We start from the raw sequence: 27056 nt of genomic DNA, 5'->3' as shown, positions 1-27056 counted from the left end.
TCATCTGATGGGTAACAAGATGTACATTTTGGGTAAAACATTTGCTTCATTCAGAGCATTTATACGGCCTTTCTCCTGTGTGACTCCTCTGATGTATTACAATATGTGACTTCCGGGAAAAACCCTTGCTGCATTCAGAACATTTTTATGGTTTATCTCCTGTGTGACTCCTACGGTGTATAACAAGAGATGACTTTGGGAAAAACACTTGCTGCATTCAGAACATGTAAATGGTTTCTCTCCTGTGTGACTCCTCTCATGTATAACAAGATGTGATTTCTGGAAAAAACATTTGCTACATTCAGAACATGTAAATGGTTTCTCTCCTGTGTGACTCCTCTGATGTCTAACAAGATCTGACTTACAGGAATAACACTTGCTGCATTCAGAACATGTAAATGGTTTCTCTCCTGTGTGACTCCTCTGATGTGTGACAAGATGTAATTTATCAGAATAACACTTGCTGCATTCAGAACATGTAAATGGTTTCTCTCCTGTGTGACTCCTCTGATGTATAACAAGCTGTGATTTACATATAAAGCTTTTGTTACACTCAGAGCACAGATGTGGTTTATCTCCTATGGGACTCATCATATATTAGATGAGAGATGACTTAGCAGTATGAAGGTTTTTTCTATCTAACAAATGAAATCAGCTTTTATTAAACCTACTGAGGTGTAAGAAGAAATTACATATTTAGTTGGCTTGATTAGAGAATAATGTCCCTTTCCACAACTTCTTATAATATTCTTAGTGGGAATTCAGCTCCTTATTTGTCCTGTAAGAAAAAAATATATAATCATTAAGATTACCTGGGTAATGTTACCTTTACAGTAAAAAAGTTATTTTATAGACAGAATATAATATATATTTATATACACTAATGAATATGACCCAGATTTTTACCTTTGTTTTATATTTGTGTGTTATTTAATTGCTATATCCATATTTCTATTTAGATGTGCAGATATCTACCCTCCTGCAGCAGATACTAATACTTATGTAGTACACATGGTCTATTAATGTTTCTATAAACATTATATAATCCTCATACTATGAATTTAGGATGTGCAGATTATACATTACTCAGTTCCACCACTGACCATAGATGAGTAAAGGGATATGTTCAGTATCCAGGCACAAGAGATACCAGCGCTTAGATTACCGGCACTGGAATCCCGACATCTGTAAGAATCCTGTCAGAATACTGGAGCCAGCATCACAAATGATGGTATCCCAAAGGTAAGTAATGGGGTTGGTGGGAGATTTAGGCTTAGGGTTAAGCACTAGGAGAAGGGGGGAGTGTAGGTTTAGAAGTGCGGAGGTTAGGTTTGGGCACTAGGGAGGAGGTTAAGTTTAGGCACTGGGGAGGGGGTGTTAGAATTAGGGGAGAGAGAGGGGATGGGTTATGATACCTACCGACAAGTGTTGGTATCCTAACCCTGTCAGTATGCCGCAATTAGGATTTTTACTGTTGGCATCCAGATCGCATGTATCCCGTACCCATCCCATGAGTAACACATGCTACCGATCCTGTCACACCTACTGTCAGCTGATGCACCAGGATGCCACCATTATCTCAGCACACACCATGGGAATGGGGAAAATGTGACCATCTCATAATCACTCTGCTCAGTGTGATGTGTGCAGAGCAATCAGAGATCATTGTTGTAAAAGATTGCTTTTTAAAGGGTAAATCATTTTGTTCTGTTTAAAATATAAAGTGAGGTTCAGTGAAATATATCCTAATATTTTATAATATGAAATTTATATCCAGGTGTCTGGAAGGATATGTGTGAGTGTTGACTCCATCTAAATGTATCAGAAATATATAAAAAAGGGACATAACACTCATCTGCTGAACAGAGAAATATGTAAGATACTATAAAGGAGCTGCCACTAACAAATCTGTCCACATACATAAATGTGCTACAAGTCACATTACTCATAACTCACACTGTGTGACACAGTAGTGCTAAACATCTTTTTGTTTTGTTTTTTTTCTTGCATATTATTTGAACAGTGATGTGAATAGGACCCACATGCAGCTTCTTCTGATTAAAGTGATATGCACCCTGCAACTGTGGGTGTATATGCATGCAAATTGCTGTTACACTTGCTGTATGAAGTAGATGCTATATATTTAGATACACCATTATATGTACTAACCTGATGCACTGAGTCATATGTAAGATACTATGAATATGTTGTCACCTAGATAAACTTTTATATATACTAACCTGCTTTATATATACTAACCTAAAGCACAGAGTCATATGTAAAATACCATGTTGGAGCTGCAAACAAAATACCCCTTTATATATACTAAACTGTTGCAAACAGTAATATGTAAGATACTAAGAAGGAGCTGCCACCAAGAAACCCCTTTATATGTACTAACCTGATGCACAGAGTAATATCTAATTTACTATGATAGTGGTGCTACCTAGATACCCCATTATATATACTAACCTGATGCACAGAGTAATATGTAAGATACTATGATGGAGCTGCCACCTATCTATCCATTATATGTAATAACCTGATGTTCAGAGTAATATGTAAAATACTATGAAAGAGCTACCACCTAGATACCCCATTATATATAATAACCTGATGCACAGAGTAATATGTAATATACAATGATGGAGCTGCCACCTAGATAACCCTTTATATATAATAACCTGTTGCACAGAGTAATTTGTAATATACTATGATGGTGCTGCTACCTAGATACCCCATTATATATACTTACCTGATGCACAGAGTAATATGTAAGATACTATGAAGGAGCTGCCACCAAGAAACCCCTTTATATGTAATAAAGTGATGTACATAATAATAGGTTATAAACTATGAAGGAGCTGTCACCTGGATAGTGATACTCCTTTATATATACTAACCAGATGCACAGAGTAATATGTAAGATACTGTGATGGAGCGTCCACCTAGATTCCACTTTATATGTAATAACCTGATGTACAGAGTAATATGTAAGTTACTATGATGGAGCTGCCACCAAGAAAGCCTTTATATGTGCTAACCTGATGCACAAAATAATATGTAAGATACTATGATGGAGCTGCCACCTAGATGCCTCTTTATATTTATTAAGCTGATGCACAGAATGGTTGGGTATGGGATGTCGGCACTTGGGATCCCGTCTGTCAAAATTCCAAAACCAGCATCCTGAAAAGGCTAGCATACTGACACTTGTTGTTTGGTATGCTAACCCTCCACCTCTTCCTACCCTGCGTATCCTCCCCTTAGTATTTATATGGCACCACAAGTGTTCTGCAGCGCCTTACAAAGTACATAGACAAATAAGTAACCATTGACTTACAATACAATACAACACAGGACATGGATAAACATTGCTATATTGGCGACCTTTACGCCCGCATAAGCAGCCAAGTGTTAGTTGACCTAGTTGGGAGTAAGAGATAAATTAAATTACAGTAGCGAGAAGCACAAGAGGGTAGAGGGCCCTGCTTGAAAGAGCTTACATTCTTAAAGAGAGGGGAAGACAAACAAGAGTGACACAGAATGGGGTAGGTGGGGAGAAAGGAAGATGTAGCAGCAAGTTAGGATGAGGGCTGGAAGGCTTTAATGAAGTAGTCGGTCTTAATCTTAAGATAATTATATTATATACAAATGATACAATAGCACTGATAGAGAATGTATAGCTATGTTACACATATGATCCCTTAGTTGCTCAGAAAAAGATGTGTTTATAAGATTATGGGACAGCTAAATTATTTCTGCTGCTACATATCTGGCTCATACAATATAGGTGACAGACTAGAAGTTCTTATAAATATTTTTGCACATTTATTATGAACTTTTATTCTTTTTTAATACCTTATGAATATTTAATTACACTGTGACCCTTCTATAATGTTGATTCATATAATATACAAGGTCATATCTGAAATAATTTAGGGGTTTTATCTCAGTACAATATTTATTTATAGATAATGCAAAACATAGAATATACAGTTTTAATTATTGACTATAAGATAATATCTACAAATATCTGTGTATGCATCAAAATATTCCTATATATAATATAATTACCTTACTCTGGAGATTCCCTCTTCTGTTTATTTCTTAATCATCCATCCATCCAGCTCTCCAACCAGCAACTAAACCAGCAGCTCTTCAATCAGCTCTCAGTATACTGATACATCCTATTTATAGTCATTCATCTCCCATCTCTTTTTCCCAGGATGACCAGAAGGAATTCTTACACTGAGAGGTGACATGTAAATTAGGGTCTCATAACATTAGTACATTTCCATTCAACAAAGCAGCTTCTCGTGCCTAACTCATTGTCTTGTAAATTAGGTGTAAATATTCCTAAAGTCACTTACTACAATGAGAAATGCTAATTACACTTTGGCCGGGGTAACATTTTGTATTCTAATTAGATAACAGCAGCCTCTGGCCTCCTGTTATGTCACCAAAGGGACCTTTTGTTTAAGAGTCACCTATTGTCTGGGCAGAGTTTTAGCAGAAAGCCCTGTTCTACATATCAGCAGGAACCTCACATTGTTTCACTGCTAAACTATTACATATATAGACACTTATAGTACAAGTCAAATGTTTGTACAAACATAAGTTTAAATTATTTTTTCTCTCATGATCTTAAAGACATTTTGATATAAAGGCATAGCAAGTAGTTTTCATTTAGAACTTAAATCAAATGGAGAGGTTTAAAAAGTTGACCCACAATGAGTTATTCAGAATACTTGCTTGTTAATGTCTATTGCCATTCAAGGATATGGTGGGTCCGTAATTGGTGTAAATCCATATTTTCATATTGTAGAAGTCCATAATATCTGTAGACATCAGACCAGCACCTAATTCCAAATTTAATAACATGGATTCCACTTGCCATATCGTGTCACTTTCTATGGTCTAAGGAATGTTGGATATTTTTATTTTGGAACAAATACAACACAATAACCTTTAACTTTCTTCTTGACTACTTAAACAAAGTGATTTTCTATGAGATTATCAAACATTGTCCCTGATTTAGCAGAGGACAGAATGGTAAAGCCACACACAAGTGACTTTGCAATTCCATCCTGCAAGAATGCAAATGCAGCAGGTGTAGTCTGATACCTCCTTGCTGCATCTGCAGTCCCACAGCCTTTGATCAGCATTGCAGCCATCACAACCGTTGGTTGCATTGGTTGCCCCTTTGGTTAGGCTGTGGTAGCTGAAGCTTATTGCAGCCTGACCTGGTCCTGTCAGCCTGCGAGGCTAGGAAGTCTGCATCCATGGATGCAGATCCTAGACTTGCCACTTCCAGAAAACTGGGGTGAGTCTCCCCCCTTTCTGGAAATGCAGGCTGTCCCCGAACTGAAATGCAAATGCCTCTGCATGTCAATCAGGCATAGGCATATGGGGGCCTGGTGGCGATTTTACAGCACACATTCTGCACATGTGCAGAAAAGGTATGCGCATTTGCAGATTCCCTATAATCAAGAATCTGCAATCAGCAGTGCACTAGAGTACACTGCTGAATCAGGCACACTGTATGTATTTGTAGTGTCCTGTATTGACTAGTAGAGATAGTCATAGCACACTGAGATAAGCAAGACTTACTTTCATTTTTGTTTTTTTTGTTTTATATTGTCAATGCAATGTCCCTTTCTGTGGCAATGTGTGAAAGACTTCTGCTGTTGCTTCTGAAGGATTCAAACAGCTATGGAGTAGTTGTGCTAATACATTCTTGCTTATATTTTCTTCTGTTGGGAATGTTGTGACATGTGTGTCTGACTGAAGGTGTTGTAGAGACTGTGGGGGGTCTTAAGAGGAGACTCCTAATGTCTAGAGTTTCGGATATCCTTAAGTGCTAAACCAGGAATGAGTTCAGTAGTTCAGTTTGGGAATTAAATCATTTGGGCAGACATGTCTACTTAATTATTAAGGCAGATGTGCCACTTGATTCAAATATAAGTGTAGGTAGTCAAGAGTTGCTTGCATTGCACATCACGCAAGCTGCTCCCTGAAGGGTTGCTTGGTTGCTCTTTGAGCATGCTGTTCCCCAAGTTGCAGGCTCAGCCTCCTTCAGATGAAGCTGATCCCCAGTTGAAGGCTCAGCATCCTTTGTTTGAAGCGGCCTGGTTACAAGTTGGCCTGAGTAAGCACTCTCATTGTTTAGGAAAACAAGTTCTTGTTTGCTTTTGCATAACAAGCATTAAGCTGCTTGGTTTTGAAACAAATGGCTAATTGTGTTTCAACATAAGTAATAGATTTTTTTAAAGGTAGTTACGAAGACGTTTAAGAAAAAACAATATTTAGAGACAATGAGCAACAGCAATGAAACAAAAAAGTTAAAATTCACATGCAAATTCACAAGGACCTTGTAGTGTCATGATACAAAAGTATGGTAATGACTGTGTGCCTTATGTTAATCAGTGGTCAGAGTGTACAAGTGATGTTTTTTTGCTCCATGGTACATTTGAACCTTCCATATTAAAACAAATCAAATGTAAAAGTTTGGCTTTACGCAAATGTAATGATAGATTTAATCATATGGAATGTTTGAATCTATGGAAATATAAAAGTATATGCTCACAGGTAGCACAGCATTTTTCCATTATGGCATCAGCAGCAACTGCATCTCTAATAAGTAACTCTATGGTATTAGTGCCAGTATCTACTGACCCCTAGCAATGCAATAGTACTACCTGCAAGATGCTGCCTAAGAGTTCTATGTAAGTTAGAGACCCTGCTATTCCAGCAGATGGTCATCTTATAACTCCTGATGAAACCCAGGGCAGCCAAGCAGTACTTAGTTTAAGTCTTCTTGCAGAAGCAGTGCTATGCAAATGCAAAAATGGTAATGCAGCCTCCAAAGGCATACTAGATTACACAACAGAAAACACCCCTAGACAAATGGCAGACCATTCTGAGTCTCTGCCCAAAGATTAAATAAGTCCTATTCTTATGAAACTTTGGGGAACTCCAGATATTCCATATAACCAGACAGTTGCAATACCTCATGCAGGACCACCACCCTACATCCAAGTAAGGCCAAAACAAAAGACACACAAGTCTATTGCAAAAAAAAACTAAGGTAGTCAACAATGTATCATCACAGACTACCAACCCTAAATCAATGCCCCTTGAAACCCAAAACCCCACTAATTCTAATGTTTCCTGGACATTCTCACTGCTCAGTGGCTTTCCAAATTCCTCCCAGGATTTTTCAGCCTGCAGTGAGTGTATTAGGGTCTTAGGATGTGATTGTCAGCCAACAAATAATGAGCGGAGGATCTTCCTAGAAGAAGCTTTACTGCCAAGCATAAATCCATCCGCCATCTATTGTGCAGTGGGCATTACTACAGATAATCCAGTTACTAGTTCCAACAATTTTCTTATTACTAAAAGTATTGTTTCTTAACTTACCATCTTTTCTCCACAACAGAAACTAAAACAAAAGCTATTAACAGTTAGACACATTACCCAGAACCTAGTGAGACAATATTCTTAAAGACCTGCCTCCAACAGCACAGATGCAGACACACAGGATTTGCATACACTACCTAAATGTTACACTTTACAACAGTGGGTAGACATTAATGGAGGTTCTACCCAGTGTTTTAAAGATATACCCGATCCTTTTGAAAAGAGCCCAATTTCAACACTAACTCCTTCCAAAGATATTATTAGACAGCACGATGACACATCTCATGAATCAAAAGAGTATGGGACAAAGTCTCCCCATAGTAAGGAAATTTGGAGAGTGACTTAGTTAAAATTCATTGTTCTCAGGGTTCTTTACCCAATTAGGAAACCAACAAGCATTCTTTTTCCACCAGGGAGATAACTGGTGGAGAATATTTACTATTAAACTAACAAACCAAGATTCAGTAAGTTATTGTAAAAGGGCTGTTTTAGAAGTGAAATGTTTTACAAGCATACAATATGTAAAAACAAATGCCACACATACCACTATAACTGCAAGTATATTAGTCAAGGGTCTTTTAGATTCTATAAAACCACAGTGCAAACACAAGTCCCTACTTAGACAACAGACGCTGTACAGATTTTATTTAAAGTAGCTAAACCACATTATTATTATATTCTCAAACACAAAAACAAGCAACAAACTAAATTACTCCGTAAGCTCCAGCACACCCTGCAATTACAACAACAGCTACTCCAACAGCAGTGCTTCTATGGCAACACCTATAAAACATCGCTAGAAGGGGGTATGTTAAATCCGCACAGGAAAAAATAAATCTATTATTTCTCCCAGCCTTTTATTTTATCATTTTAATTGTCTAAATGTAGACTTCCTACTCAATCTACTTATGGCTGGTGGTGCACCAAGGGAAAAGTCAATATACAGATACATTGGGTGTAGAATCATACAAGGATGATTCCTCCTTGTATGATTCTACACCCAATGTACCACCTATAAAACAATCATGGTCAATGAAGCCTTGGCCATCTACAATACAGTCAGGGTTTACCTTGAATTTCTATAGGCATGATGGGTCTGATAAACCCAGTATAATTTTTCCTTAATAATTTTTCCTTAATTAAAACATACACATGGACAATACATACTTAGAAACAATAACAGTTATTTTTTTTCATTGTAAAGATATTGACAGCAGATCCTAAATTTAAGACATATTTTTTCCAAATTCAGTGTTATGTAGTACTTTTACAGAATTTTTTTATGGTTTTTTTTGTTTAGCGCCTCTAAACGACATAAACACTCATTAATGACTATTCTATTTTTGTTTATTTTACAGTATGGACTCCGGAGTAAAAAAAATATAAGCATTTATATTTACCTATGTTAAAGGTATCTCTACTTAAAAATGCAATTGCATAGTTTTATACAAACCTTGTTTATAAATGTTTCTAACCTTTTGTTTGTAGTTTTTCCTTCTTGCACTACAAGACTCTACAGACACTACTGTATTCAAGAAAATTGTTTTCACTTTCACTTTTCAGCAAAGAAAAAAGAACACAAGGGAAGAAATAATAACTTTCCTCACATAACTTTTCTCCCTATCTTTCTTAAAGCAGGCTTCTGAAGTGTACATCCTACAGTCACGTCTTGCAAGTCAAGTTAATAGGGTGTAAGAGAAAATGCAGTTTGAATACATTTTTGTAGTGGTATGAACTAAGTAAGATTTTTGGGGGTAGTGGAGGATTCACCCAACTTTCATACAGATAAGAATGAAGAGTGTTTGTATGGGATATGTGTGAGTTTTTTTGTTTTCCTAATTTTTTGAAAGCTTCATAATAGTTATTACAACAGGAAAATATGGACACCATAAGTTTATTATGAATAAAGAATTATACTTGGCTCTACTGAAACTTTAATTTTTGTTAACCATAAACCACTTTGTTTGGTTGAAACTACATAAATGGCATGTAGTCTTTTTTTTCTAATGGGAAATTGTGTTTTAACATTGTTTTATAATGGATTTTCTATTATCCATTTTACAATAATAGTAGGCTTTCTACATACTCTAAGCAGTTTTATTTTATTCTGTAGTAAGGCTTGACAAAATTTTCTTATATTACCGCAAAGAGAAAAAAAGGGTGACATGTTGACCGGGCTTTGAAGATCATATATAAACCTTTTAAATAAACTACGGTGGGTTTCTGTGTGATTTTCAACTATTTGTTTAACTATGCACAAACAAAAGTATTTAGGATAGTCGCGAGTCTGAAGTAACCTTATCATTTGAATCTTAGAGTTTATTGTTTTTTGATGGGATTAATGGTACTACATCTAGACTTTATGCTAGCTTTGCAGAGTTTTATACTTATTTTATTATGTTTCCTATACAATAGCAAACTCTTTTAATTGTCAATAAGTTTTGCAGAAGTGAATTGTGATCAGAGCTTACTAGTAACCCAGAAGTTTTGAACAGAAAATAGGGTTTTGCTAGTATTTATAAGTCTTATATTAAATAGTATATTAATTGCATTCACAGACTGCATAAAGGGTGAGGTGACCAGTCACACCAACTGTCAAGATGTTGGTACAAGATAGAGGAATAACTTAACTGTTTACATTTAAGAAAAAAACTACAAGAGACTATTTAAATAACAAATGTTATATATGTACAGGAGTACTGTTAAGAATTCTTTTTTTTTAAGCAACTTTTCCATATATTAAGTATGCACATCTCAATTTGCACATGTGTCTGTACAGCCACAGATGGGAGAGGTATAGAGCACACTTCTACATGGCACATTTTAAAAAAAATCTTGCATAAAAAATATATATATTAATCTGTAATAATAATAATGCATGTTTACATAGAATGAAAATAATAATGTTTTAAGGTTGTATCTCGTATGAATGGTCCAGTGGAAGATCAAAGGGATACATAGCAAATACATTTTTTACTGTCTGCAAAGTTAAGATATTGTAGCAAAATAAACTACTTGGAAACTCCATAACTCAATCCATATCCCTTAACAACCACTGGTATTTCAACTGCCGACTTCCTGACTGCATACCTTTGTTACAAAAATGAAATATCTAATATCCGTTACACCACTGGCAGTGGGTCAGTATGGCAGATGGAAACATAAATATGGACTGAAGAACTGGTCTGATATCCACAACCTGTGTTCCTTGGCCCAAGCAAGTCTTCTTCTTGCAGCAATTTTACCATGAAGACCAGATTCAGGTTTTTTCCGAACAATTGATGTTGAGATGTGTCTGCAGCTTTATCTCGATTTAGCATTTGTGTGGCCTATAATCTAAGATGTTATTAATACATTATTTCTGAGGGTGGTAACAATAATAAATGTATTATCTGCCTTTGCTGTGGTGATCCTCATGTGAGCCTGTTACATGATACTGCTTTATGGAGATTGCTGCTGCACTTGATGAAAATATCAAACTTGTTGCAATTTCCCAGATTGTGCAACCTTCATCTCTTAATAAAATGATGGATTTTCTACCTGTGCTAACATGAGCTGTTCTTGGCACATTATGGACTTCTACATCCCAAAAATATGGTCTTATACAAGTCTATGACCCACCAAACCCTTTAATAGCACTATTGACTTGCATTGGGCATTAATGAACAAAACATATTAATAAATCATTGTATATCAATATGTTCAACCTCTAAATTATACTAATGTTCTAAATAAAAACAAATTTAGAAAAAATGAATTCGTTTTTTTTTATAGAAATTTGTATTTAGGCATACCTTGACTATTTATGCATGTCTAAGAAACTCAGTTAGTGTTTATATCACAATATCTTCAATATTCAATATTAAAGTTTGTACAAACTTTTGACTTTTACTTTACTATTTATGTTATTATTTACAGTGACTCATTCTGAGGTTCTTGCTAATATGTAGAACAGTTCTTTCTGCTGAATCTTTGCATAGACAATAGGTGTCTCCTAAACAAAAGGTCACTTTAATGGCATAACAGGTTGCCAGGGGCTGCTATGATCTAATTTGAATGCAAGATGCTACCCCCTTGCCAAGGTGACTATAGGAATATTTATACCTCAATTACAAGACAAGGAGCTAGGCATAAGAATCTGCTTTGTTGAATGAATATATGGTAATGCTATTAAAGTATTCAATGTAAGAATACCTTCTGGTCATCCTGGGAACTACTGGAGAGAGATGGGGAGGAATAACTATAAATAGGTTGTACAAGGCTACTGATAGCTGATGGAAGAGCTGCTGGTTTAGTTGCTGGTTGGAGAACTGGATGGATGGAGGAGTAAGAAAGTGACAGAAGGAGGAATCCACAGAGTAAGGTCATTATATAATACATAAGAATATATTGATATATACACAGATATTTGTAGATATTATTTTGTAAATGTTTTCTTGCTATCAACAATTAAAAAGTTTAACCTTAACAATTGTTACATAGTTAGTGTTACAATATTTTTTTCTTTAAAGTGGTACATTACTATAAGCTTTATACACTATATTTTTCATTATCAATTATTATTAAATATTGAATTGCAAATAAAACATTTCAACTATCCAGATATTACACTGTATATTGTATTATGTCACATTATCCTCTGGGTGACTGATGTTAGATGTACATGAACTATTATGAACATTAATAATGTAATTTCGTAAAACATTAGCAAAAATATTGGCGGGCACTTATAGTCTGTCATATAAATGATAGAAACCAGATATGTAGCGTATTAATTCATTTAGGTGTCTCATAATCTTACATACAAACCTTTTGCTATACAAATACTAACATGTACCCCCAAATTGTGAGATCATATGTGTAACATAGCTATACATTCTCTATCAGTACTATTGTATAATTTGTGTATAATGTATCTATATACAGGGGTGCTGAGAGGGGGACAATTGAGTATTAATTACCGGGGCTAAGGCTTTTTGGAGGGACCTGGGTCTGATGCCTCCCCTCCTCCTTTTTACTTGTCAGCAGTATCTCTCCCCAGCCCACCATATGCTGCTTTGTGCTTTACAGCAGTGGGATAATTTGGGTTGCTGCCTAGTGCGATGCAGTCAATCCAGGGATGGTGCAGTATGGGCTGGGTCAGGGGATTATTTGTGTCTGTGTGGAGGACCCAAGGTGACTGCCCTATCCACTTCAACTATAATCCAGCCTTGTCCTGGTGCATCAATGACAGTAGTTGTGACAGCATTGGTAGCATGTGTTACCCATATATGGTCACTGCAGGGGGTGAGTAATGAGGTCATAGTATGAGGATTATACTTTAAAAAAATACATTAATAGACCATGTATATTAAGGTAAGTATAGGTATCTGCTGTAGATCTGACTGGAAATGGTAATATAGCATTCACACAGATATAAAACAATGGTAAATAGAATATTTATGTTTGTCAGTGTATTTAATTAAATATATATATATATATATATATATATATATATATGTTTCAAGTTCTGTATATAGAATGACATTATTACTGCAATAGTCATTTTACTCTTGTAACATTTATGCTTTTTAATACAATATTTTTTCTTGCAGGACAAATAGAGAGAAGGATCCCCACTAAGACTATTGGAAGATATAGTAGTAAAGGGACTTTGTTCTCTGATCAAGCCAACTAAAGACGCTATTTCTTCTTACACCTATAAAGGATCCCCAAAATCTATTATAATTTTCTTGATAGGAGAAAACTTTTACAGCTAATTTGTTTCTCATCTAATACATGATGAGTCTCACAGGAGAGAAACTGCATCTGTGCTCTGAGTGTGACAAAAGCTTTACATATAAATCACAGCTTATCACACAACAGAGGATTCACACAAGAGAGAAGCCATTTAAATGGTTTGAGTGCAGCAAATGTTTTTTCGCAAAGTCTTATCTTGTTATACATCAGAGGATTCACACAAGAGAGAAACCATTTACATGTTCTGAATGCAGCAAATGTTTTTCCAATAAGTCACAACGTGTTAAACATCAGAGGATTCACATAGGAGAGAAACCATTTACATGTTCTGAATGCAGCAAATGTTTTTCCCGGAAGTCATATCTTGTTATACATCAGAGGATTCACACAGGAGAGAAACTATTTACATGTTCTGAATGCAGAAAATGTTTTTCCATAAAGTCACAGCTAGTTAGACATCAGAGGATTCACACAGGAGAGAAACCTTTTACATGTTCTGAATGCATCAAATGTTTTACTGATTTTTCAAATCTTGTTGTACATCAGAGGAGTCTACGTGCCTTAAACTTAAAGGGGGACCCTACAAAACAATACCAAAATGAACTTACTCAAAGGAGGACACGAGAAAGGTATATTAAACAAACAGGAATTTGATTTCCTTAATACATCCCACCCAGTTATCCCGATTTTTTATTACCTGCCCAAAATCCATAAAAACACCTCCAATCCACCAGAGCGGTGAGGCACTGCCATGGGGACCAATTTGCCCCAAGCTATGCAAATCTCTTCATGAGTCATTGGGAAGACTGTAACATCTGGTCAGCCAGTGTGCTTGGGGCAAACTTGGTCCTCTGGAGGAGATACATCAATGATGTGCTCTTCATTTGGCAAGGCGGTGAAGCATCGCTACAGGCATTCATAACATACATTAATAATAATGATCCAATACAGTGAGGAACAAGTTAATTTTCTTGACTTGGATATTTATATTAATAACCAAGAAATACATACAAGGACACATTACAAAAAAGTTGACGTTAACAGTTATATCTGGGCAGAGAGCAACCACCATCCAAATTGGATCAGGAGTGTAACATTAAGTCAGTTTACACGTGTAAGATGAAATTGCTCAAATATAGAGGAATACATCAAACAAGGTAACAACTTAAAAGAGCAATTCAAAGAAAAAAAATAAGATATGGATATAGTTGAGGATGCCTACAACAAAACCATGAATAAACCGAGAGAGAACTTATTGACATACAGATAGCAAACTCCCACAACAACTGATAAAGTCTTTTTTATAACAAACTATACAGGGACATCATACAAAATCAAAAACATATTTAAAAAACATTAGCCCCTGTTACTCATGGATAACAAACTAAGTGCCATTCTCCCTAAAGAGCCTGACATAGCCTTCCACAAAGCACCAGATCTAGGGAGAAAACTAGTCAAGAATCAAATTAAAAACAAAACACTGTCGAAGCAACAGACCCTCGATGGACAGGCCGTTAAGAAAGGTTTCTATCACTGCGGGATGCCAAAACTGCAGACTTCTCAATTACAAGAGCACCAAACTGGCTAATGAAATCATTTCATCAAGAACTAAGAATACACATACCATTAAGAACATGATCACGTGTGACAGCACAAATGTAATTTATATTCTGGAATGCCCATGTGGAACACAGTATGTGGGAATAATAGTGAGGAGCTTAAAAGTTAGAATAATTTCATCACGAACTAAGAATACACATACCATTAAGATCATGATCATATGTGACATTACAAATGTAATTTATGTTCTGGAATGTCCATGCAGAACACAGTATGTGGGAAGAACATTGAGGAGCTTAAAAGTTAGAGTTGGCGAGCATGTCAGAAATATTAAAAGGGGATACAACCAACACAGTGTCTTGAACCACTTCAGAACAGAACATGATTGTAATTCTAAAGGCCTTACATTTTTGGGAATAGATGTAGTCGAACCCAATTGGAGGGGGGGAAACCACTTGCTTCATATAAACAGAATAGAGAGCAGATGGATGTATGAATTAAAAATCCTGAATCCAGATGGCCTTAATATTGAACCATAGGAGAATGCATTCATGTCCTTAATTCAATAATTTAGAATGACTATTGGGTCACCCCCCACTCACCCCTATATACCCCTATATACAAAGTAAAGATTAATAAAGGGAGGGTGCTCAGTACAAAATAAAGGATGATAAAATTATGTGGTACAAGTCACAACCACATAGACATATACACTGGAATATATATCTGGAAGTCCCATAACACAATTGTGGATTAAGGGAATAGGTTTCATAATCAACAGTGTGCAATGCTATGTGTATATATGTATATTTATGTGTGTATATGTGTATGTATATATGTATATAAGTATATGTATGTGTGTCTTAAAATGATGGTAGAGTAACAATATAAGCAGACTCTAACCAATATGTAATATTAAAACATAGTGAGGACATCATTACATCTGAGGCCAATTATATTACATTTATAAAGAAATCCTATACATCATAAATGGCTATCAGCAACTATACAAAAAATCCCATACAAAAAATCCCACACAAAATGGCCGTCATCACAATGGAGACACAGGACCTCATTCAGAGTCGGTCAAAGCGGCCGCACGGTTGTACGCCACCGATGTTCGCTATACTGCGCATGCGTAAAGTTCGCAATGAGCATGCGCAAACTAGCCGCTACGATCAGAAATTTCTCTCTCCTTGAACACAGCCAGGTCGGTAGTTTGAGTGACAGATTAAGGCATTTGTGGGTGGTAACAGGGGAAGGTGCTTGAAAACGGGGGAGTGGAGATCCGAATGCAGGCATGCCTAATTATGCGAACGGCGTTTTATGGGAGTGCATACGGTTTAAGGGAGTGCATAATTAACAAAGTAGCGTCATGGCACATGTGACATGGGAGGTTTTTACACTGACATGATCGTAGAGCTTAAAAGAGGGTATGGCCAACCTTAAGCTCTACGACCAGTTCCGATGGTTCCCGATGGTCTCGATTAATCCTTATATGCCTGGAGATGACGTGCAATGCGTACGAGAAGGGGGCGTATTTTTTGGAATTCTGGCCGCTTCCTCCCCATGGTCGGCCAGCTACCGATCCGAACTTAGGGACGCAACTTGCAAGGGAATCATTTGAATATCCGGCCCCTTTTCCCGTACGACCGTGCGGCCGCTTCGACCAACTCTGAATGAGGTCCACTGTGCTTACTAGGGATACATGGACTGGCATAGATCAGCCACACAGGCACTATGAATCTGCCTTATAGGGAAACAAGTCTACAGTCTGCAATTGAGGCATGGAGCATGTGCAGAATCATCTATACAGATGGAGAACAGACGGGATCTCTAGTGGCTGCCGCAGCGTGCATGCGTGAACTGCGGATTCCGGAAATGCACCAACAAGAGATGTAAAGGGCACCAATAGAAGGTATTTAAGCCCTTTATACACACAGATGGACTACATACCCTTGAAAACGCCCCCAAACGGGACAAAACATGTTGGAAGGCACATATATAACCAATCAGTTATATTCAGACTCCTTCTCAGACTTTTTATTACCATCTATTTTACTTTTATTCTGACATCCATTGTAATAATGCTTGTCTAAATACTGCCATCTCTGCCTCTCATAGTGAATGGGCCATTTTTATCCTGTACCATAAACCAATGTTGATTGATATGGGCAGAACTTACTAAAATAAACAAGTGTTTTTACACTCATACCCATTTCTATCTGCTTACTATACTCCCCTCACATGCATGCACCCAGCAGATTGAACGCAGCATGGGATACCGATGGACCAGCAAAACAGCAGCAAGATTCGGTGAGTACACAGAACATATACTGCACATTGCATTATAGTGTCCTAAGTTCCCTGATGCTGTGTTATCTGTAATTTTGAGGTGGAGAGGAGGAGCAGACGTGTACAGCATTATCCAACTGATTGAAACAAGAGATTTTTATTATATAAATGGATCATCATTTGGACATTATTGGGACATATATAGAGACTACCCTTAATAGGACGAACACCCAGCCTACAGATATTGCACCTAGTGTTAGTTTATATATTTAAGAACACCCTCCCAACAGATTATTTTTTGGGACAGAAATTCTCTGTAGAGGTCATTTAACATATATTGGCCCAATACATTATTGAAACAACTGCATGTTCAAATATACAGACACACAAATACTAATCCCCATTAACACAATTCTCATTTCCCTGGAGATATTGGACACATTTTTTTCATACATTTTTAATAAGTATAAATTGCATTTAATAATTAGATAATTGAATTTTTTAAATATTGCCAAAATAACAAATTAAGATTAATTCACACAAGTTGCCTGTACAGCAAGGATCACAACTGTGATTACACACACAATCAACTCCATATGTACTTGTGCGAACACTCCACTACAATTGGGACTGTGATTGCAGTGGCTACACAAACCCAACTCAGATTGAGTGACAGGAATTACTGTACCATTTGGGGTGATGATGGTATTTTTTTGGGTGAAACACAGGTGTGCAAGTGCATTTTAACATCATTGAAGGGGTGTGCATAAATTAGCCACTGAAATGCCATATGCAGCTTGTGTACTCACTGCATGCGATGAGGTTAATTCAATTCCTGAGTAAGGTCAGAGATTGTGCTAGTGTGTGTGAGGATGCGATTGTACTCAATTTTACCGGTCTTGCTAAGTATTATGGATGTGTGTAAGGTAAGTTGGATGTCCTTATGTGGTGCTGTGATAGCATACCGATTGCAGAGGTTTAGCATATCATCGCAGTGAGACTGCATGCATAATCACTATTGCAATTGCAGTTACGATCCATTTTGAGTCAGGCCAAAGGTCATTATTTTTTATATAAAATGTTACCAATTTTTTTAAATAAAAACGCAGTGACCAATCTGTGATCAAACTTATTTCTCTATTTTACTCATGTTCTGTAGGGTATAATAAATCCTTAGGCACATGTTTAGGTAACATTGTTGGTCTACAGTATTTTACTCAAAGTAAATTATGGCTGCATGTGTGCACATAATGAACCTGAGATGAGGTATATTTGATTGTTCAGATTCAATCAGAGGGCCGGAAAGCAAGATAAGAACTGCAAAATTTAAAAGAATAATGGGTGTATTACAATAAAATAACAACACAGGGTAAATAATTTATTAAGTGGGTTTATTGGTGGTAATATATGTGATTTCTAGTTTAAAATAACTATTTGTTGGTCAGTGGCAAATTATATGCATTTGTTGGTATATAGTGTTTTATACAAAGTATGTTAGTGGTACATACGTGCACATAACATACCTGTGACACGGTATCTTTGATTCTGAATAGGCAAAGATGCATGCACAGCTCAGAGAGATCAGTTCATGCATCTATGTGTAAAAAAAAAGATTTTTAGGGGTTAAAATGAAAATGAAAATTATGTGGTGTCCCCCCTAAATCCTCAACCAGCACAGGACTTAAAGTGAGCCAGTCCTAGTTTCAAAAATATGAGGGACAAAAGATATAGGGGTCCCATGAATTTTGTACAAACAGCACTGGCCTCAGTGAGCCAGTCCTGATTTTAGAAATATGGGAAAAAATTAGTAGGGGTCCCCCATATTTTCCATAACCACCACCTGACCTTTTCTAGCAAGGGTGTAATGCTACAGCCAGGGGACCACTAGTCAGACCATGCTGGGGAACCACTCTCCAGGACACCCCAGGCCTGGGCTGATAGCACAGGACTATCCCTGAAACCCAAGCCCAGTGGGGGCACTGTGTTAATTTTGTATAGTGTGGTTCAAATGATAGATGTAAAAATGTTGTCTTTTGCAGGTGAACTCTTGGTTCTAGTGAGCCTCCCCTGCATGCTGGCACTTGGAGTACCACAAGTACCAGCATGCAAGGCACTACAGACCCACTAGTACCTTTAGTTCACCTGCAAAAAAATATTCAAATAGAGACAGGACACACACCATGACACTAAAGTTTTAGTAAAACATGCATGCACACTAAAAATCACATTTTCACATACTGACCTTGTAGCCAATCATTTCACCTTCTCCAGTAGAAATCCACAACACCTTTAAAAAAATATCCATAATCACTAATACTTTGGTAGATCAAGTCCTCTTCTTGATCATCGGACATCCTCAAGGATGGTATTCCCTGAATGAAATCTGAGCTGCTGCATTTCTCTATAGAAATGCTGGGGCGAAGCATTCATTGGCCAAGAGGCAAGTCTTGGCCTCTCTCTCTGCCAATGAGTGGTACCCAAAATTGACTTCAATGGTGAGAATCACAAGGTAATCTTTAATGGGAGTGCTGGGGATAGCCGTGGGCTATCAGACAAGGCCTGGGGTTCCCTGGGGAGGTGATTTCCACCTCCCCAGGGATCCCTGGCCTTGGCTGACTAGTGGTCAGGCATAATGCTTTGGCTGGAGGACCCAGTGAAAGGATTCCCCTGGCTGTGACATTACACCCCTGCTTAAAAGAGTCCATTGCTGGTTATGGAAAATACGAGAGATCCATATTATTTTTTTCCACTGTATTTCCATTAACCAGGACTGGCTTGCTGAGCCCACTGCTGTTTGTTTAAAATTTGGGGGACCACTAAATTTTTTGTCCCTGAATTTCACAACCAGTACTGGCTGCCTGAGCACAGTGCTGGTTGTGCAAAATATGGGGTGACCCATATGTCTTTTGTCCCCAATATTTTAACAACAAGGACTGGCTCACTGAAAAGTCTGGGGCTGGTTGAGCTTTTAGGGGGAGGAAGGCCCACATAATATTTTTAGAAAACTTTTTAACAAAATATAGGTTGGCTCTATACACATTTGGGATCAGCAGTGACTGGATTTTTTAATATTTACCTCTATTATAATATGTAATCTGCTTTGGGATGCTGCTGCAATGCTGCTTGTATCCTTCATGATGCTGGAATAATATAGAGGAGGGGAGAGTCCTTGGAATGCCAGTCAAGAGATGCGCTCATTGTCCAAGTTTGAATGACATATTGTTTGTCATTTGGTAGTGCACACACAATACACAATATGCCACAAATTGTTAATAAGATTGACAAATGTTCCTGCATGTAGGGAAGATCTGAACATATGATCAATAACCGGTGGGAGCGCACATCGTAATCATGATCAAGTGTACACACAGGATGATAAGAGCACCTTGTAATTCTAATGCATCAGAATTGACCAAGTCACTCACAATATAATCTAATGTGTGCCTTTAGTCTATTTTAACATTTTTGTAATTGATAATAAAATCTATGTTTTGTACATTTTGTAATTATCATTTGCTGTATAAGTGCTCCCAATTTAGAATTTTTTTCTGGTCTTCCAGATGTTCTTTTTTAATAGGCATATAGGAGCCTGCATGCGATTTTGCAGGACCCATACTGCACATGCTCAGAATAGGTCCTGCGCATGCGCAGATTCCCAAAAATCAGGAATCTGTAATCAGCAGTGCACTAGAGTATCAGGCCCACTGTTTGTATTTGGAGAGTCCTTTACTACACTTTCCCAAATAACTTTTTTGATTAGTAGGGTTTCAAACAGTGCTACAACAGCCAGTGCTAGTACCAAGATTCTCCTATTTCATAGACTGATCCATGAATGACAAAATATGTAATGATACTGAAATACATTCATTTATCAGGGGTATATTGGATTAGGAATAATGACATAAGATGGCCCAGTAGTTTGTGTTAGGATGCTTGGTTTAGTCTGAGTTATTCCTCTGGAGGACAGGAGACAATAAAAGACATCAGCGATCAGGAAACAGTATGGAGTATATTTACTACTGTTCAATTTTGAGTTTTGTTTGATTTCACATTCGATTTGCATTCAGCTTTCATTCGATTTTACCTTTGGAGATTTACTTAAGGCAAAAGTGAAAGAAAAATCAAACATAAAACAGAATCCAACTAAAAATCGAACTTCTGCAAAAAATTAGTACTTTTACATGGACCAACATAAAAATCTAACATTTACTAATATTCAATTTGAAAAGGATCACCAAATAAATCTCTATATCAAACTTTTTAACTCCCTAAATTAATATACCTGGTTCATGCTGGCAATTTTAGCATGTGCAGGTATGAATTACACAGATGCATGCACAGATCAGTGAGAGCCATACATGCTTTTGTGTGTAAAAAGTTTGTAAAGTTTTTAAAAAAAATTAATGTGGGGTCCCCCCTTAAAAGCACAACCAGCACCAAGCTTCTCTGAATTCAATGGTGAGAACCATTGAATGCTCAGCCCATGCATTTCTAAGTGAAATGCCATTGCTAAATTGACATTTTGGAAGTACCACCCTTAGAGGATGGTACTTATGTCCATGTTCCAGGGCTTCATGTTTTTTTATTTTAGGAAGACATGGATGTCTATATTGGGAAGAGTACATGTACAGGGATTGTAGGTGAGTATATGTGAGTGGGAGTGTAATAAAGTTCTACTTTCACAGTTTGTGTCTTGTGTTTATTTTAATATTTATTTTGCAGGTGAACAATTGGTACCAGTGGGTGCTTAATAACATGCATGTTGGTACTAGTTCTCCAACTATGAGCATGTGGGGACATCTAGTTTTCCTGTAAAAGACAATGTTATTTAATATATTTTTACAATCAACCCATCACCCACTGATCAGGGTAGCCAGGGATAGCCCAGGTCTATCAGCCCAGGCCTGGGGTGCCCTGGAGTGGGGAACACCTCTACTGGGGTGGTCCCCACCTCCCCAGGAATCCCTGACCTGGGCTAACTAGAGGTCAGGTATAATGCTTTGGATGGGGGACCCAAATGGAAGGGTACCCCAGCTGTGGCATTACACCCTGCTAGAAACAGTTTGAGGCTGGTTTTGGATAATACAAGGGAACCCTAAGTCTTTTGGCCACAGTATTTCCAAAACCAAGAATGGCCCAGAAAAGTCTTGTGCTGTTTTTTTTTTATTTGTTTTTAGTTTTACATTTTTAACACTTTACAAATGTTTTACACACAGAAGCAAGCACGGATCTCACTGATCTGTGCATGCAACTGTGTAACTGACACGTGCTCATGCTTAAAATTCCAGCATGAAGCAGGTCTATTATTTGGGGGAATTGAAGTTCAATTTTGTGTTTGATTTAGAAAATGAGCATGCAAAATTAAACAAGAAATCACTTTTCAAAATCGAACCATATCAAATTCGATTTAAAAAAAGTTTCCAAAATTGAATTTTAGTAAATGTGAGATTTTGACAGGGATTTCTATCGAACTTAAAATCTAATGCAAAATTGAACTTTGATAAATATACCCATATGTATCTTTTCTTATACTGAACAATCCCTGATTGTCAGGAAGACCCTGTGTTTACATGTCAACACTGGCAAAAAGACATATACTTGCAGAATGCTATTAAAAAATTAATGACCCCTTAAATACTACTACTACAGTACATGGTTCTACCTTTTAAAATGAAAAAAAAAACACTAAATTATTAACTACTCATAAAATATATTAATTCAGCAATAAAAAAACATATCAAGTAAGTTTTTTATTCAGTATAAAGTTTTGGTTATTAATAGTTTTGTCCTTTCTCAGATGGATCATTGGGCCTGATTCAGACCCACTCGCGAGCGGGTCGATGTTAGGCCACTGCACATGCCCACACTGGAGCCAGTTCCGACATGCACATGCGCGAGACCCAGCTAGCGACACGCAATCCGTTGCTCCGGGTCTCACACCAAAAGAGGACGGCTGTCGATTTTGATCAACAGCTCACACCATTTTGGAGGCGTGGCATGGGGTGGCTTCACAAATGGAGGTGTTCTCATGCAAACGCCTGCCGTTTGTGGGCGGCCCCACTGACATCACTAGTGATGTCAGTGGAAGAGCTTCTGGCTCTATTAGAGCCATAAGCCCTCTGGGGCTTATGTCCACGAGACCCTACCACAAGGGTCTAGACACAAGCCCGTTTGTTTTGATGGTCTTGACCATCGCGACCATCATCCTGGCCGCTTGCAATAGATGTGGGTGATTACCCACAGCTATGCGAGCGGCCATGAAGCCGCTCCACAAAAAAAATACGCCCTGATTCAGAGCGAACGCTCTTTCAGATCATCCAGCTCTGAATCAGGGCCTCTGTGTACTATGTGGTTAGTAACATATATACTTTGGCTGTGCTTTAAGTTTAAAATAATTGAATATGCAGGATCTTAATTATTAGTCTGGAACACAATGTACTGTCATTGGGATTTATTTAACAATATGATTTGAACATTTAAATATGCGCTGTTACCTATAGTTACCAAATATCAGCTATTTGCTGTCTATTGACAGCAAACTCACAAATGAGGTGACCAGTGTCGCAGTTGTGCCATTTTACAATATACTGTGCAACACACAAAATAGAGGCATGTATGACAGGAATAGAAAGGTATAAGGGAAAGAATAAGGAGGTTATATAGTATTAATAGAGTAGCCTACATTGTAGGGTGATACATTGCAGTGTGCAGGGCTTCTGTAGCAGTGTCCTGTACACATAGGTCTGCCAATCGGAATGGGTATGGGATGCCAGTGGTCAACAACTGTTGGTTGGTATCCTAACCCTCCACCTTTCCCTACCCCTACCCCTCCCTCCCAGGTGAATAAACTTAACCCTCCCCCATAGTGCCTAAACCTTACCTCCCCCTCTCTGGTGCCTAAACATAAACCTCCCCCCTAGTGCCTAGCCTTAACACCTAACCCTCCACCTTACTCTGCTTCTTACCTTTTGGAAGCTGGTGTCAGGATTGTGATAGGTGTCTGGATTCAGGCACCCATACTCTAATCACCGGCATCCCGACTAATGGGATACTAAATGTATCCCCTGCCAATCATAGGGGACAATTCAATCAGATGCAAGGGGCTAACTTGCCATATATTAATAGTGTGGAAATGCCACCAACAGTGCCACAATTCAGCAACCTCATGGCCTGATCTCACCTCATACTTATGGATTTTTCTATGCAGTCCTGTCATACAATAGATGTGACATACAGTCATACTTATTTAGAGATGCGAGAAAGGGGGTTTCACCATTCACATTGTTTATTATATTACACTGGGGCAGAGGACCAACTAAAAATTCATCTCTTCTCCAGTCTATAACAAGATTTATTTCTATAAAACACTTGTCACATTCAGAAAATAAAAGTGTTAGCACTTGTAAACATCTTGAACTGATACTGTTTAATGCATTTAAGAAACAAATGATACATTTAGGCCCTCAGTGTGACTCCTCATGCGATTACTAACTGCATTCACATCAATTGTCTGGCTTCCCTGCAGTGTGGCTCCTCTGATGACTGTACTATTAGTAAAACATTAAGGACCTGATTCAGGTCTGGACACTATTTTGCATCTGCTCACTGGCTAAAGGGGCCAGCTATTTAAATCATGCATTCGCACTGCATCGCGTAACGCCAGCCACTAAGTGATAGCAAGCGGCCGCACTATGCGCTCGCAGCTTTATAAAGACATTCCTTTGCAACTCGCAACACATGTCATCTCCAACAGTTGTAGGATTCATCGTGAACATCAAGAGCCATCGGAGCTGCTCGCAGCATTTGTGGTAGCCTTTTCCCACCACAACATTGAGAGCAGTTCAGGCTAAAATCCAACATAGTCATGTGTGTAATCACGCTACTTTGTTAATTATGTACACCCATTAAATGCCATTCTGACAATCGGGCACGCCTGCGTTCGCACATCAACACCCCCGTTTTCAAGCACCTTCCCGTGTTACTACCCACAAACGGCACTATCTGTCACTCAAACTAGCGGCCTGACTGCGGGCTACGGGAATGCACTTTCCCATAGCAATGACTGGTTCAAGCATGCACATTGCAACTCATACGCCTGCACAGATTGCGAAAAATTTCTCAATGCGAGCAAGCTCAGCATAGCATCCGGGTCTGAATCAAGACCTAAGTACATTCAGAGCATTTAAATGTTTCTCTCCTCTGATGAGTGACAAGATTTGACCTTTGGGTAAAACATTTGCTGCTTTCATAAAGCCTCTCTCATGTGTGAATCCTCTGATGTATAACAAGATGTGACTTACGAGAATAACACTTGCTGCATTCAGAACATGTAAATAGTTTCTCTCCTGTGTGACTCCTTTGATGAATGACAAGATATGACTTCTGGGAAAAACACTTGCTGCATTCAGAAAATGAAAATGGTTTCTCTCCTGTGTGAGTCCTCTGATGTGTAACAAGATATGTTTTACAGGAATAACATTTGCTGCATTCAGAACATGTAAATGGTTTCTCTCTTGTGTGAATCCTCTGATGTATGAGAAGCAGTGATTTACATATAAAGCTTTTGTCACACTCAGAGCACATATGTGGTTTCTCTCCTATGAGACTCTTCATCTGTTAGATGAGAAATTAATTAGCACTAGAAGGTTTTTTCTATATAGAAAATGAAAATAGCTTTAATTAAACCTCTAGAGGTGTAAGAAGAAATTGTGTCTTTAGTTGGCTTGATCAGAGAGAAAAGTAACTTTCCACAATATCTAGGCACTAGGATAAGAGAGTTAGATTTAGGGTGTGGGGAGGTTAGGTTTAAGCACTTTGGGGGAGGTTAAGTTCAGGCAATGTGGAAAGAGTGTTAGAATTAGGGGAGGGAGAGGGGATGGGTTAAGGTACCTAAATGCATTAACCCTCATGCATCCTCAGCTGTTTAGGAATTGTATGTGATAAATCCTTACTGAATACTACAAGTCCCAGAATCTGCATTAACCGTCATGCATCCTCAGCTGTTTAGGAAATGTATGTGGTTTTATTTGCCATCCAGCAATCTACAACTCCTAATCTATATTTGCACTAATGCAAACTTAGCTGTGTATTTAAAAGGATGTGAATTATATTGTACATGCTTGGAATTTGTTTTGCCAGTTGAAGACGTTGGTCAGTGAAGTGTCATTTATGGCCTAGTGTTTGTTTAACACAGGGTAATTCAACTCCTTTGATTAGCTGGTCATGTGGCTTCAGCTGTAGCTTGTATTAATTAGACCTACTTTATCTTTGCATTCAGTTGTGGGGGCAGTTGTCTGGGAGGCAATTGTCTGAAGTAAAGAAATTTAAAAAGTGTACAAACATTTTAAATAACAGTTAAAAAAACAGTTGAAAAACATTGAACAACATCTGAGACCAGGTAATTCCAAAAAAACATCATGCCTATTGTCATTTTGTAATATACTGTCTAACCATGTCTTGGACCAAAAGAAACACCAGCAACACTCTTAGAGCTATGTGTGCAAATGCCTGGAGCATAGCTGATAAAATCTTTGAACTAATTGCAATAATGACAAGGGATGCACTAGAAATAATAGCTAATACAGAGTCATGGTGTAATGAAAATCATGACTGAGACATAGCTATACCAGGCTATACTCTATTTAGAAAGGATAGAATGGGGAGGATTGGAGGAGGAGTAGCTATGTATGTGAAAAACAGCCTAAATGCTACTATAATACAAAATGTTGAAGCAACAACTGAGGCTCTTTGGGTGACTTTAGAAATGGAGGACAATGACATAATTCGCACTGGGGTGATCTATAGACCACCTGGACAGGGACGGGAATTGGATAAGTACCTATTGCAGGACATTACTAGAATGGCTTTAAAAGGAGAGGTCATAATCATGGGAGACTTTAATTTATCTGATGTAAACTGGGAGGTGTCTGCTGCAAGTTCCTCTAGAAGTGGCCACTTTCGAAAATTCCGTTCAGGGAGCATCTCTCAAACAATTAGTGACGGAGCCCACTCACAAAAATGCTATTCTGGACTTGATACTC

The 27056-nt window shown here is 37.8% G+C and overlaps 1 pseudogene; it reads right to left on the bottom strand.

Annotated features, from left to right (window-relative positions):
- On the bottom strand, positions 1-25629 carry LOC148522671 (uncharacterized; annotated as a pseudogene).
- Between the last annotated feature and the right edge of the window lie 1427 nt (positions 25630-27056).

Source organism: Taudactylus pleione, unplaced genomic scaffold, assembly GCF_031769625.1.
Source record: "Taudactylus pleione unplaced genomic scaffold, aTauple2 ptg000145l, whole genome shotgun sequence".
Classification (NCBI taxonomy): domain Eukaryota; kingdom Metazoa; phylum Chordata; class Amphibia; order Anura; family Myobatrachidae; genus Taudactylus; species Taudactylus pleione.
This window is presented reverse-complemented; position numbering and strand designations above follow the sequence as displayed.